At 39.8% G+C, this 13,348-nt stretch overlaps 1 long non-coding RNA gene across 1 annotated transcript in view; it reads right to left on the reverse strand.

Moving 5' to 3' along the window:
• LOC101676183 overlaps nt 1-13,348 on the reverse strand; it is a 121,784-nt gene that overhangs the window by 22,907 nt on the left and 85,529 nt on the right. Inside the window, exon 3 of the long non-coding RNA XR_200817.3 lies at nt 7,353-7,468. This is a non-coding gene — a long non-coding RNA (uncharacterized LOC101676183). The remainder of the gene's footprint in view (nt 1-7,352; nt 7,469-13,348) is intronic.

Genomic DNA, 13,348 nt, shown 5'->3' on the forward strand with positions numbered 1-13,348 from the left:
GTTTATAGGTGTAACAGGCTCTCATACTAAGATTTTGACAGAAAGCTTAGAGAAGTCCGTTAAAACTGTGGCACAATATATCAGGTAGCTTCCCACAAAGGTTCTTTTCAGTGACTTCCTGGTAACTGTACGGTGAACTATTTCACTCATACTAGAAAACTGAACTATGGATAAGGAAGACTGATGGTACTACAGGAGGGACCTTGAATGTTGTTGAATTCAGGAGAACCAATGAACTATTTAGACATGTAGGTGCGTTAGCTCTCATCAGAAACATCACTCTACACAGTTCCCTCCCCTACCCCAAATAACAGCAGCTCATCCACGTGTCTGTCACATGTCGGGGTCATGGTAAGAACATCTGCCTTAAATCATCGACACACAATACTTCTGTTTGCTCATACCTCTTCTGACCTTTTTTCTCAAAATCACTGGGACAGAGCAGGCCTGTAAAAACACTCTCCTCATGTCCTTTGAGGCATTCAGCTATGGCCCTCTTACTTTTATCCTTTTTCCATAAAAGTAATTAAATATACGGCAAATGGAGCTAATAGGTGGAAGGAAGCTTTTGTGGCAACCAAGACCTTTTTGTTCATTTTCCTATGAAAATAAGTTACTTTTTTCCAACCCATCCGTGGCAGATGCCAAAACCCATCCTGTTTTCAGCGCTCTGGGTCTTTCCCAGGCATCTTGGCACTGACTGAGTTTATCAGTTTCTTTCTGAACTATCCGGCTCCAATCAGGGGGCCGGTGGGGGGGGCACTGGAGCTACAAGGTGGGGAGCAGAGGGGAGGAACGGGATTTGAAGCACAAAACGCCCACTTTACTCTTTGTCTCTGATGGGGACTGTGTGTACAGCTTCTCTTCGTGTCCTGTCCTCTCCAATCCGGACACCGGGCAGGTTGATTCTTCTCTCTCTTCCATCTTAATCAAACAGTGAATCAAATGGGGAATGTTAATGTAAACACGGTCTTCTTATTTCATTTCAGCACTGGAGGTGTCTCTTGGCAACGCAGGGTCCTGGCGCCCTGATGGACTGAAAAAAACCAATGTTTATAAACCATTCTTTTCTCTAGACTTGCATAATGGAGCAGAGGTTTTCTGTTATCAGCTCACAAAGTGGGCAGCTCTCTCCCTTCTTTAGCCTTTCAAATGATTTGCATTTAGAAATGGAAATTTCCTCCAGGGTCAGGACTAGAAACCAATGAAGTTTTGGTTATCTTTCTCTCTTTTCTCTCTCTCTTTCTTTCTTCTTTCTTCAGTCCTCCCATACCTCCTGATTTTTCTGTCAGCACAAGCATCCTTTCTTCAAGTGGGATAGTGTGTGAGATGTCAATATATTTAATGGATCACCACTGAACTGCTCTCGGTCAAGTTGAGGTTAGGGGCCTAGAAGCTACCTGCCGGAAATGCCCGTTCCTTTGCCTTTCCAACATTCCCAGACATGACAACATGGAATCCATGACTCAGTAGAATGTGGCTTGAGAACCACTCTTCTTCTCTCGTCTGGCTATTTTTATAATGTGGACAACATTCTGTTAGCAGCAGAATTGTCTTTGCAGATTTCCCCTGCTCCCACCATGACTGTCAGTAGATTTGAGAACAAGATGACTCAGATGCTTACAGGGCTGATCCCCACTCATCTATAAAATGAAGACACCATGACTGTCAGTAGATTTGAGAACAAGATGACTCAGATGCTTACGGAAGTCGGAGAACTGCTGAAAATGTGCCAGTGCCTTATGGAAATTTGACCCAACAACTCCTGGAGATAGTGCCCCCCTAAAAAGAAACAGGTGTTTTCGTCCACGACACATATTTACTGTGTGCCAGCTATGTGTTTAGCATTGTGCCAGAGGTCCTTGGGACTACAGAGTTATTGGCACAATTACTCAAAGAACCATTTTTCTAAAATACCTTTGTGTCACAGTGTAATTAACATAGGGGATCCAAAAAAATTAAGAAAAGTATACAACAACAACAAAAATAAGAGTCACACATACTCTCACCAATCAGTAAGAAGTACTGATTATTTCCTGCTAGTCTTTTTTTTTTAAAAATATTTTATTTATTTATTTGATAGAGAGAGATCACAAGTAGGCAGAGAGGCAGACAGAGAGGGAAGAAGCAGGCTCCCTGCCGAGCAGAGAGCCTAATGCAGGGCTCGATCCCAGGACCCTGAGATCATGACCTGAGCCGAAGGCAGAGGCTTTAACCCTGAGCCACCCAGGTGCCCCTATTTCCCGCTAGTCTTATAAGGTGGATTTCTTATGCAGAATTTCAGACGAGGTGGCATTTGAAGGTCACATTTAGGGATAGTGGTTTTTCCTGATATCTTTTAAATCCCAGTACTGAGGAGGCTACTTTTAACATGCAGGCAGTAATAGCAATTAACATCTACGAATCCTTCCAGCCAGTACTTTGGGCATCTCTGCAAATTTAGTCTGTTCCATTCAAATAATTTTTACGGCAACCATCTTTGGGTGTATTATTAATAATCAGACAATGGTGAGCACTCTCTTTAGGTTGTATTTTCTATCAAAATTGCATGAAGTCTGTATATCCTATAAATAGCATCTACATATAAATTGTTATGCATAAACACACTCAGAACCCCAGCAATAAGTCCACCTAAATGATTTCTCAGCCAATGAATTAATGAATCAATCATATTTCCCTAGCGAGTTTCTTTCTGGTGCTCAAGGAGAAAAGTAGAAAAAATATATATGCATATACATACATTGATTAACTACTCCTTGCCTACCTTATGCATGGAATCAATGAATTATTTAAAATAAATGCCAATGCCTGGCAGAAAAATGAATCTGTTCCTTTAGCCACTGATTTGCTATTAAACATTGAGAAACTCACCTTATCCTTCTGTATCTCAGTTTCCCCTCCTAGTGTCCGATGCATTTTGACTAAACTGGTATTTTTTTCTGCTTTTTGGAGGTATAATTAACACACAAAATGGTAAGACATTCAAGGTATACATTGCAATGAATGGATATATGAGTACGTTGTGAAAGGGTTCCCCTTGTCTAGGTAATTATACTCATCACCTCACAGAATTATTCTGTGTGTATGTGAGAACCTCTAAGGTCTACTCTCTCAGCAGATTTCAATTAGGTAACACAGTGCTATCAACTACAGTCACCATGTTTCCATTAGATCCTCTGGACTTTATCATGTCGTAGCTCAAGGTCGGTATTTTCCCCAACCTCTCCCTATTTCTCCCACCCCGCCAAGTCCCTGGCAACCATTTTTCTACTTTCTGTTTCTATGAGTTTGACTTTTATTAGATTCCATATATAAGGGATGCCATCCGGTATTTGTTTTTCTCTGTCTAGCTTATTTTACTTAGCATAATGCCCTCAAGGTCTACCCATGTTCTCACAAATGGCAGGATTTCCCTTTATTTTTTCTATAACCGAATAATATTCCACTGTATGTATGTATGTGTGTATGTATGTATATGCAGATAGAGAGGTAAATAATCTCCCACATTTTTAAAATACAATCATCCACTGACAAACATTTAGGTTGTTTCTCTATCTTCGCTATTGTGAATAATACTGTGAGGAACACGGGAGTGCACGTATTTCTTTGATACCCTGTTTTCATTTCCATTGACTGTATACCCAGAAGTGGCCTTAACTGCACTGATAATATTAAGAAGATCCCAAAGTCTCCTCACTGAGTGCAAAACTCTGGGGTAGGAATGGACAGTATACGTAATTGAATCTCTGGTTCGGTAAGAACATTTGTAAGCGAGTCTGCTGCATCGTATGCACAACATATCCAGCTCACAGGCATGTGGTGTGAATTCATAATATAGCTACAGGTGCCAAAGTAACAGAGGGGGATGAAGATCAGTATTAAAATTTAGTTCTTGGGACACCTGGGTGGCTCGGGTCATGGTCCCAGGCTCCTGGGATCGAGCCCCTCATCAGGCTCTCTTCTCGTCAGGGAGCCTGCTTCCGCCCCCCTCTCTGTCTGCCTCTCTGCCTACTTGTGATCTCTCTCTGCCAAATAAATAAATAAAATCTTTAAAAATAAAAAAATAAATTAAAATTTAGTTCTTCCCCGTTTTCACAGTGGTTTCTGAAACTCTAGGTTAAGGCACACACAAACCCAGAATACAATGTAACTCCATGACGATTTATTACAGTTTCTCTGCACAGCTACTAATATTATTCCTCCTCTCCCTGACTCCTTGTCCTCTTCTTCCTCCACCACTTACTGGAGTTTTGGGATTGTGATGAGCCGCCTGAACTGTCCCCTAGGTTTCCTCCTGATATCAGCCCTAAGGATACCTAAGTTGTGCCTCAGTCGTTATGCTAAAGACAGAAGGTCGGGTTTCTTAGCAGGTCATTTCTGCTAATCTCAAGGAGAACTAGGAGGTTGACCGGCAGTTACCTTTCTATACCACAGCAATTGTAAAGTTAACCCTCACCTCTGTTTCTATTTCCCACTGGTCTCCATAAAGTAGGTTTTTGTGACCCTTCTCTCTGTGGAATTTTGTGCCCTACCTTTGTTTATATCCATGTACTCATTTTCTCCAATCTCTCCCTCCTTAATATTTTTAATAGCAAATTATCAAACTATAGCCAACTATGGCCCTGCACGCACATATGAAGACCCTATCTGTGCAGCAGGAAGGGTAATTTCGTTTTACAGATATTTCTTACTTATTGAATCCATCATAGACATTTTTCATCTCTGTATCTTTATTGCCAAGATTAAACCTTATTCACCACTCTGGAAATAGATAAATAATGGAACAGATTTTTTTTTTTTTTAAATCTTCAAAATTCTTTAGCACAATATGGATTGGAAAAATTTGGAGAGGCAGAGATAAGAAGCGAGAAACCCCAATAGATAATATTTGTGGCTTTTTCAGATTGACAGAACACATAATTTATATTTATAACACCACTCTATTTGCCATAAAATACTAGATGCTATCATGAGATGAGCTCAAAAATGTACGAACAGAATGAAAGTTCACAAGGAAAATGCATATGTGAAAATTCATTATTGGGTTGAAAGATAGTTTAATTATGATATATTACATTTTATTAACACCTCTATCTGGGGATATGGATGTGGAATCTCCTTCCCGAGTTTTCTACTAATTTTGGCTGGCTGAATGGAAAGTGTGGGATGTAACCTTTTATGTCTTTCTTCCATAGTTAGTGGATTTATTTCTCTGCTTTGCTAAAGAACTAAGGGAATATCATTAGAGTGGGAATGCAGGGGCTATAGGACTCTGGGATGGCCACAGAATGGTTCAGCTAATCTCTTACCTGTTTCTGAGTTTACAGGCAATTCTATTTCCACTCACTGAAACCTGCCCTGAGGAGTGTCTAGAATTGGCTAGGGCTGCAGAGGAATGAAAGCTAAATACGATCAGACCCTCCTCATCAGGAAGTTGCAAACATACAAAGTAACGCAAGTTAAGAGGCATCTTGGCCTTAGTATTAGAAATATCAAAATAGTACAGTGCAAATACTGGGGAGGGGAGCAGAAAGAGGAAGAAAACATTATTTTGGTTGACTCGCAGTATTGTTTTTTTAAAGTGGTTTCCACACCTTGCGTGGAACCCAATGTAGGACTTGAACTCACAGCCCTGAGATGGAGACCTGAGCCAAGATCAAGAGTCAGACACTTAACCGACTGAGCCACCTAGGCATCCCTGAAGTATGATTTTAATAATGCTTTATCCTTCTCTAATTCAAAGTTCTGAGAGAAACTAGGTTAACGATACAGCTTAATAGGATCATGGCATTTTCTCTTGAAGACAGAAAATGCCACTGATTTTTGACTTCAGAGGAAAAGAGTCTTAGAATAAGAAAAGGAATCTTTAGCTACAGGTCTTTGTGTTGGTTCAAGGAGATTTTTTAGTTTCTTTTCAGACTTTAGGAAAAAAATGCTTCTGAATAGGATCACCAAATCTGTGGCTGTCCTGTGTGACGCAGGGCAGGGGGACAGGTCCTGTCTCCTGTGCCACACTGGCCACTTCCCCATCCCCTGGCTTATCAGCAAGAGGCCAGAAGCTGCTTGAGAAGCACAACCAAACCCTCCCATTTCCAGCAGACCAGCTTCCGTTTTCAGAGCACGACTAACTTGGAAAATCCGACAATTACCCGAACTGTATTTTCAATGTGGGCTGAGATGAAGACCGTGTATTTATCTTAACAGAACTGCAACTGCATTTCAAATTCTACCTTGTGTGGAGGCTCTTTCAATATAGCACCTAAACAAATAAAGGGACTGGGAGATTTTGGGTTTCCTCTTTTTTTCCCCCTTTTCTTTTGATACCCTCCGCCAAGGCCCTTTCTTGTTAATTTTGTCAGCTAGTTGCTACTTAAAGCCGACTTCCACAGAGATGTATCTGCAGGTCGCTTCATCAAACATTCATTGTTCAATACTGTGACAGCTGGTAGCAGGCATACACACTCTTTCCTTGTTTGGTTTTCTGATAAAACCTGTCAAGTACTGGTTGACTATAACTGAATTTGTCACCCTCTCAGCAAGGTTACACCTCTTCTTACTATGAAATAAAACAATAAAACAACATTTCAAACCTCTCTTTGCTACTCCCACCCCTTGGACAAGCAAATAGATGAAGAGCAGGTTTCAACCAGACTACCGCCAACAAGGTCCATTGTTGAGGCAAAACTCTCACACGTCCCCAAACCTAAGCATCACTCTCGAGAGAGCACTTGCTCAGGAGACAATACCATGCGGAGAAGGTCAGAGAATGAGAGTCCTGGGCTTGTGTGCCCTTCAGACTGAACATCTGAAATCTCTTTCCTGGGGCAACAAATCATCCCAACTCAATGCTTGGCGGCTGAGAGCCTTCTCTGTGGACTTTTTTTCCACCTTTTTCAACGTCGTTTTTTGGATGCTCCCCCACCCCCACCAAGAGTTGAGCAAAGTCAAAGAAAACTGAAAGAAGTAATCTCCTACACGATGTGCAGCTTGAAGGATGGGAGCCTGTGAGGAAGTTGGGAGTTTGAATTCCACTTTTTGATGGACTAAGGGGATAAAATGTTTCAGTGGAAGAGTCATCTTTTAGCAGCTATCAGGCAGCCGTGGCAGAGAATTCTGTTGGCCTCATATACTCACACGGAAACTGCATCCACTGTGTCAGTCAGCTGATCGTCTGAAAGCTCCCTTGCTTCCTTCCCACCTCTCCCTTCCTTCTGGTACATCCTACTGCAAGTTTTTTACTGGAGGGTTTTTTTTTGTTTGTTTGTTTTTTGTTTTGTTTTTTTACCTACCCCTCAGGGTGATAACCACACCCAACTTCAAGGCTGAAAGCTGAAAACAAACTGGGAACTCACCCTGTGCAGGTCTCTTCTTCTGGGTGTTGACTGACTTCCAAAGCTGTAGGCCTGTTCACTTTCCAGTGCTTTTAGGAGTTGGGTTTTGTAGTTTGGCCAGAGTTCACTGTTCTCACCTAGGAGAGGGAGCACTGAGGTGACCGTCTCGAACGAACTTAGTTATGCTCAAAATGGAACTCCACAGGCACCATTCTTACTACTCACTCTGACATATTTATTATACTGAGGGCTTCCGGGGTTTTATTATACTGAGGGCTTCCGGGGTCAACGTTTTACCTGATATTGACCTGAATTGCCAGACTATGTTTACACGGTGAATTTCTTTCAGTTGCTTAAATATCCCCTTTTATTCTGGCTACTCAGTGTTTTGTTAAAACAATGTTATAGAAATGGTTGAAAATATAAATAATACCCTATAAATTGTTTCACAGAGGTCTTTTTTACAAACTGTGATTTTTCCTCACATAAAATATGAGTTTAGAGATTATGTGAGAAAAAAAAAAGTTGAAAACATCTGTCTTCTCTTGTAGCAAATTCTTTCTGGTTGTTGATTCAACAGCCATTTTGCAAATTGAAGAATTTTGTTCCTTTCATTTTATTTAAATTGTTTATAAGTAAAAGGATGTGTTTAGTGGTCTCTCAAAAGAACAGATTAAGGCTATATCATTTTTCAATTTAAAAGGTTTTTTTTTTTTTTAGCTTTATACAGAGTTTAAAAAATAACACAGCTTTTTTCTTTTCTTTCTTTTTTTATTTGTACTTTTAAATGTTAGGAACATTTATGGTTGTAATTAAGTTTGGGTAAACATTACTTTTTGAACTCTAAAGAATCATACTCATTTGAAAACCACGTTCCTCCACTGAGTTTGCTAATGTGCGAAGTAGGGAGAGAGGCTCAAAATTTATAAAAAGGAAAATGTGTCAAATAACATTATGTTCTTTTATAGTCATCTTATTTGCCACCGATGGAATTACCCTTCCTGGTCTGCTTGCTCCACATCAGGCTAATGTTTTTTTTTTTTTTTTAGAAAAGTTGATTATCAACATCTCATATGGAGCTGTCAAGAAGGTGCATTTCTTTTCTTTTTTTAAAATATTTTATTTATTTATTTGACAGGCAGAGATCATAAGTAGGCAGAGAGGCAGGCAGAGAGAGAGGAGGAAGCAGGCTTCCTGCTGAGGAGAAAGCCTGATGCCGGGCTCGATCTCAGGATCCTGGGATCATGAGCTGAGCTGAAGGCAGAGGCTTTAACCCACTGAGCCACCCAGGTGCCCCTCATCTCTTAATCCTCAAAGTGCCCACTTTCTTCTGGCTGCTTTCTCAAATTAGGTAGCATATACTTCTATTGGAATCAGTTTAATCTCTGGGTCATGGATCTAGTTGGGGAAAAGGGTAGCTTTTTTTTTTTTTTTTTTTTAAACTTTAGGAAGGCTTCTACCTTCTAGTCCCTTCCCTTCAAATGTGCTTGACTTATTCCTGAAAGACTCCGGCCACTTCACTGCACTGAACACATCCTCTTCGCTCCGCTGCAAATGGTCTTCTTACGTTTCTACGATCTAAGAACTGATAAATTCACCATGGCTTCTTAGAGCGTGTCTGACTACAGTAGATCCTCATCGCTTTTTTTTTTTTTTACATTTTTGTGCTTCTTATTGGTGATTTTCCCTGTTTAAAATGGTCCTAAAGCATATTGCTAAAGTGCTATCAATGTCTAAGAGCAAGAAAACTCTGATGTGCCTTACGAAAAAAATGTGGTCTTTTAGGTATAAGATATTGTGCTGTTGGCCATGAATTCAATGCGAATAAATCAACAGTATCTATTAAATAAGGTGCCTCTGAATAGAAACACACATAAAACAATACAAACACACATAAAAAATTTCATCAACTGATGAATATATTATGACCAGAGGCTTACAGGAACCTAACCTTGTACTTCCCCTAGGAGCAAAGGCTCAGCATTCTCTAATTCAGTGTCAGTGGTGACCTAATAGATTACAACTACAGTGTATAGCCAGAATTATCTGTACCTCAGTTCTTTCTCTTTTGCAGGTGTCTCTTCCTTCATCTACCTTTCAAACTCACAAACAGTTAGTTATTTTAAGTTTAGAGGACAGAGAGAACACTGTGGGTCAAAGCAGAAATCTGATAATGGAGGACTTGAGGTATGAACTTAAGAAAGGACAGGATTCGGACAGGCAGAGAAGGAGGAGATGGAGGCATGGCATGAGGAATGAGGTCAAGGTGGAAACGTTCAGGCATATGTGAGGATACATAAAGGAAAAAATAAGGAGGCCAGTGAATCGAGCAAAGAGAGAACATGGTGAGGATAACTAGTAAATACGCTTAGAGAGAAAGGGAGGTTCATATTGAGTAACACTGAAGGGTAGTTTAAACAAAGAAAAAAAACCCAAGGAAAAAAAATTTGCTCTCCAAGGAATTTTTCTTACACACATACACATGCACACACAAGTGTAATGAAAAAGCATTACAACAAAGAAGCATACATCAAATCTGTTGCAAATTTTTATCTCCTGAGTACGAGGGCAATTTTCCAAGGAATTAGGCATTCATGAAGTCTGAACTTTCAGCATGTCTGTTTATTATTTGCTCAAATTAAAAAAAGTTCTCTTGAAATAAAAATGAAATAAAAATAATGTTTATAATCGACATGTGTCAGGATGATCTTAAATCATACTATTGGGTGGGTGAGAAATAAAATTAACACAAAAGCAACAAACAGCACTTGTGAGTTGACATCAGCCCCTGACAACTCATCTCAGGAGTTTTGTGTTTGTGAAAAATGGGGGAGGGTAACACTGGAAGTGTTTTTACCAACTGACTAAAGCAGCACTTACTTCCGTAAATACCATATAATATAATCTGTACAGTCTCCAAAGAATTTAAAGCACTCAGAAATGGCTTGCACATTCCATGCTTTTGTCACATGAGACAGGTGATGTGCTTTGAATGCGGCACCATTTTGGTATGAAAACTGCCACTTACTGGGAGTATATTTGTAATAAAAAGGGCTTTTCCCACATGAAAGCACATCTTTAAAGTTCCATTTCTCCCCAAATGTAGATGCACTGGGGGTCTCATATGTGCTCTTCACAGTTGAATTACTCTATATTGTATTTACTCAAGAAAATCCCAGTTGCTCTCCTTCCCCTTCCTTTTCCAATTCCTGATATAATATTGCCCTCTGGCAATTGGTTCTGAAACTCTGAACTGCTACCTGACTTATATTCCACAACCATCAAAATCATTCTATCTTTGGGGGAAGAATTCAGGGATTGATCGTAAGATTAATGAAGACCAATGAGGTGGCTAATCTCCTCTTAGTAAGTACTTTTTCAATTAAAAGCTATTTTGATTTATTTGGGTCTGAATTATTTGGATAATTACATACTTCAAATGATTCCAAAAGTGCTGTATCTGACTTCATACTCCTTCCGCGCTTAAAGCTTATGTCTCCAATGGCTTGCTGAATAACTCCACAAATTTTGGCTGGCCACCCACTGTTTGCACAGTGCTACACAAGAATTCACAGACAATAACATACAATAAATTATGACTCATGAGTGCAAGCATCTTGCAATCTATTTTGTTGCATTAAAACAAATGCACAGCAGGATAGAAGTATAATGTTGGAGCAGCAATCAATTATTGTTGGAGTCTGGACAATGGAACAATAAATAAATACATGGTATCTCACGAGCTGAACATGCAACAGCAGAACATGAGTGGAGAAAGTGGCAACATAGGTGGCCAGAGAAGTCCCCTCTGGTAAGATGATATGTGAGCAAGATTTGTGGGAAGTGGGTGAGTACATAATGTGGCTATATGTGGGAAGAGCTTTCCAAGTACAGGGAGCTGCCAACACTGTTGGATGAGGAGTCTATGTGTATCTTCTGTATATACAAAGAAGGTATGTATTTTTTAAAACTTTAACCAGTACTTATAAAGTACTTAACACATACTAAGTACTGTTCTAAATGACTACAAATATTGAGTCATTTAATCATTACCACATGATCCAAGTTTTCTCAACCACAGCACTATTAATATTTTGAGCCAGATAATTTTATTTTGAGAGCTAGCCTATGGGTAGGCTAGGCTATGGGTAGGATGTTCAGTAGTACCTTTGGACTCTTCCCACTAGAAACTAGTAGCACCTCCCAAGATGTGACAAACAGAAATGTCCCCCAAATTGCCAAATACCTTCCAAGAGGCAAAATCATCCCCACTGAAGACTGCTGATGTAACCCTATGGTCAGGTTCTATTGTCATTTCTAATTATTGAAAGAAACACACAGGATGATGCATCTAGCAGGTTGAGTTGGAATCCAAACCCCAGTAAGAGTCCTGGAAAACATACTGTTAACTGCCATAGGTGCCCAATTTCTGGGACACAAAAATAAAACTTGAAGTAGTTAGAGGAGGATTAGCAATGGGGAAGGAGGTAGTAGTTAGAAGATGAGGCCAGAGAGCACCATGGCGTGGGGTGGCATTTTAAGGACTTGGCTTTTCACTCTAACTTATAAAAGGAAGCTTTTGGAAGGTTTGAGCAGAGGACTGATAAGATCTGACTTACATCTTAAAATGATCACTTTGTAGCCTTAGTGGAGAGGAGGTTAAGAGTGGATGAGGACAGAAGACCAGTGGGAGAGTCCTGCTGTAGTCTAGAAGACAGATGATGGTGGTATGGAGCAGTGTGGTAGAGATGGAGATAGTTGAAAATAGAATGATTCTAGAAATATTTTGAAGGTAGATCTGATAGGATTTGCTAACAGGGTTAATGTTATATGAGTTGAAAGGGAGAAGTCAAGAAAACAGAGAATTTTAGCCCAAGCCACAGAAAGAACGGACTTGCCACTTTCGGAGCAGGGAGGACTATAGATGTTCAGGTTTGAGGCTGGAGAAGGGTTGAGAATCATGAGTTATGTTCAGTACATAATAAATTTGAGATGGCTATCAAACCCTCAGATGGAAATGTTGAGTACACACTATGAGACTACATAAGGCTGGTGTTGGGAGATAAAACTTTTGGTGTCATCAGCATAGAGATGACCTTTATATCCATAATACTCAATGAGATCATCAAGGGATTTACCAAAGATAATGTAAGAGAAGAAGTTTAAGGACTGAACCCTGAGACATTCCAATGTTCACAGTCAGGAGAAGGAAGAAAGGTGGAGAAAAAGAGGACTAAAATGGATTTCCACTAAAATGGAAAGAGGGGAACAAAAAGTGGAATTTAACAAGCCAAGTGAAGAAGGCATTTCAGGGAGTATAGAGAAATCAACTGCTTCAAATGCTACAACTCAGTCCTGTAAGATGAAGTCAAACAATCATCCATTAGATTTGACAATGTACAGATTAATGATGAACATGACAAAAGCTATTTGTACAGAGGTAGGTATGGAAGACTGGCAGAGTTTCAAGACAATGGGAAGAAAGGAAGTAGAAAAGCTATATGCCTGTAGATATAACTTTTTCAAGACGTCTAGTTGAGGGGAATGTTGGAGCAACATGGGTTTTTGTTTTAACATTTGAGGGAATTACAGCATATTTCATACTGATGAGAATGAATCTATATAGAGAGAAAACTGGATGATTAGAAGAGGGAGGAGACAACTGAGGGAGAGGTGATTTGAATAAGTAACTGGGAATAGGATCAGTGCAGAATGGGAGAAGTTGCATATGGATAGGAGCAAAGACAATTTATCTATAGTAAATGCAGGGGCAATACGGGGCAGAGAAAGTGGGTGCAGATGCAGGAGGACTGGTGAATAAAATGGTGGGAATGTATACAAGTTCTCTTCTAAGTGCCTTTTAAACTTACTTATTCAAGAGAAACAGGAATCAAGAATATTTTATTTATTTATTTATTGTTTATTTAGTTTACAATAAATAAATAAATAAATGAACAAATAAATAAAATAATCTTGAGCAGAGAGCCCGATGTGGGGCTCAACCCCAGGACCCTGGG

Source organism: Mustela putorius, unplaced genomic scaffold (genome assembly GCF_011764305.1).
Source record: "Mustela putorius furo isolate JIRA1106 unplaced genomic scaffold, ASM1176430v1.1 tig00000854_pilon_pilon_pilon, whole genome shotgun sequence".
NCBI classification, from domain to species: domain Eukaryota; kingdom Metazoa; phylum Chordata; class Mammalia; order Carnivora; family Mustelidae; genus Mustela; species Mustela putorius.